The sequence below is a fragment of the Solanum pennellii genome, chromosome 8 (genome assembly GCF_001406875.1).
Source record: "Solanum pennellii chromosome 8, SPENNV200".
Lineage (NCBI taxonomy): Eukaryota > Viridiplantae > Streptophyta > Magnoliopsida > Solanales > Solanaceae > Solanum > Solanum pennellii.
The window spans coordinates 7,316,998-7,318,974 of NC_028644.1; positions in this window are offsets into that span (position 1 = coordinate 7,316,998).

A 1,977-nucleotide genomic window follows, 5' to 3' on the forward strand; every position below is an offset into this window, starting at 1 on the left:
ATTAATTCAAATAGTAATTTTTTTTTTTAGAAATATGCTTTTTTAAATAGTGTGTAATTACTTAAATTTCCTATTTTAGTATATCTAGTACTCCCTCCGTCTCTATTTAGTATTTACTTGTCCATATTTCCTCTCTTTTAGTTGTTCCTATTTATTTATCTATTTTGACAAATGATGAAAAACAATTTTTTTCTACTGTATCTTCATTTAAACTTCTTAAAATTTTCTAAGTTTTAATTCATTATTTTTGAAATCATAATTAATAATGATGAAATTATAATTTCACTATGCTAATTATTACTTACTAGTGTACTTAGTCGCGTTTCGCGTGGTTATAAAAAAGATTAAAATAAAATTACATATTAATATCAATAATTACTTTAATAAAAAGAAATTTTTGTTAATCACATAATTTTATAGAAGAGAAACTATGAAAAATATTTAGATTAAATATGAAATTTATTAAGAAATCAATATATGTGAACTTCGAAAAGTTAAATATTAAAAATAAATTTTATAGAGAAAAAGGGAAGGTAATAACTAATAAGAATTGGGTAATATTAGAACTACTTAAATGTAAACTTGTGATCATTTTTTCTTTTTTATTTGATATTTTCTTAGTATAATTTATATATATTTATGTAAACTTTAAATCTAATCGTTCTTTTATGCTTATTTGTAATTTTATAAATTATATTCTTAATATAATTTTTCGGCAATGTATAACTCGGATTGCTATTAATGGTTAGTATTCATGACTATATAGTTAGCCAACACTATTATAAATCATTTTCCACAATTACTATTACTTGTCCTCGTCATGACCCAATCATCACATGTTTTAATTATTTTTATTGTACAATATTAGATTAATTTAATATTTGTATTAATAACTTTTTAATAATTAAATTTTAAATAAAAAAAAAGTTTAAAAATCTTAATTAGTTAAATTTCATACTTATTATTATTATTATTATCATCATTATCATTATACTTAGGTTTAGATATCCAATTATTTTTTGGATAACTTATATTGGGAAAAAATGTAAAATTTAAATATAACATAAAAGAGAACAAAAGAGAGAATTAACTACGAAAAAAAGATTCAAGAAAATGACACATACACAATTCCTATTTTTTTTTTTAATTTTGTTTGGCTTAAACACAAAATATTAAAAAATATATTTCACATTTTAAATAAATATTACATTTAACATAATAAATTCCTATAAAAAGTCACAGTAACTAAAGGATTAATAATATGACTTTGAACTTTTGTAACATAATAAGAGTAATATTTGTACATTATTACACTAATAAAGAACATTAACTATAGAAAATGAAAACAAACAAATTAGAGTTATTGAGACAAAATATTTTATTATAAGTAAATAGAAAGGTAGGAAACCAACTAAATTTTTAAAATTATAAATTAATCGTAATTTTGAAATAACTTTAGAACTCCCAAAAAATAACAAATATGAAAACATAAAGACTTATTAATAAACAACTTGAAATATTCTAAGAAAAACAACAAAAATGAAAAATTTAAGAATTGTAATTTTACATATTAATAAATAATTTATTTTTGATAAAATCATGTGTATTTTAAAAATAATAAATTAACTTTACATTCTTATGTCCTATCATTTTTGTTAATAAAAATTGTTTCACCGGATTATGAAAGCATATGCACATATTTTTTAAGTAGCATATCGATTTCTACCACTATGTTTTAAAATATTATAAGTCACAAACACAATAAACTAATATTATCAATAAAAAAGTGAGATGAATTTATCTAAACAAATAATTATTTTTGAAGAATGTTATCATTATATATAGTTAAATTATCTAAGAATCATATAGAGGTCTAAGGAGAATAAATTAGATGTTTTTTTATTAAAAAAATTCAAGATTTCTATCTTCATGAACATAAACAAATAATATTAAATGTATGATTCAACAAAGAAAGAG